Here is a 464-nt window from a genome sequence, read left to right as displayed (position 1 = left end):
TTTTTTTTTTTTGCTAAACGTGAACTACTCAACTGTCTCACCACTCACTATATTAGCATTCCTATTTTGTGTGGATAAGTTCCCGAAAAACAAATTTCGAAATGTTTTTTCAGTCTTATTTTTGGAACAAGCCTCTTTCTTCACATAGCTATGCAGCTCAGCATTTTTAATTGCAGGCTTCTACTCAACATGGCAAATTGCCAGTGCTGGTCCACGCCCATGGCCAAAACAAGTGACCAAGAAGAGGTCCAACCCCACAACTCAATTCATTCTGCCTGCATGCATGGTATTGTTTGCTTGCATTTGAAGAAGCTAATATATTGATTGCTCTTCCATTCATGAATCAATCATGTGTAACTTTTTTTTCCTTTCTTTTTTTACGAATGGAAAATAATCATGTAACAATTAACCATACCAAAAAAAAAAACCATCTTAGACAAATTCACTTCAAAGAATGTAAACTA

This window comes from Macadamia integrifolia, chromosome 5 (assembly GCF_013358625.1).
Source record: "Macadamia integrifolia cultivar HAES 741 chromosome 5, SCU_Mint_v3, whole genome shotgun sequence".
Lineage (NCBI taxonomy): Eukaryota > Viridiplantae > Streptophyta > Magnoliopsida > Proteales > Proteaceae > Macadamia > Macadamia integrifolia.
Note: the sequence above shows the minus strand (reverse complement) of the source record.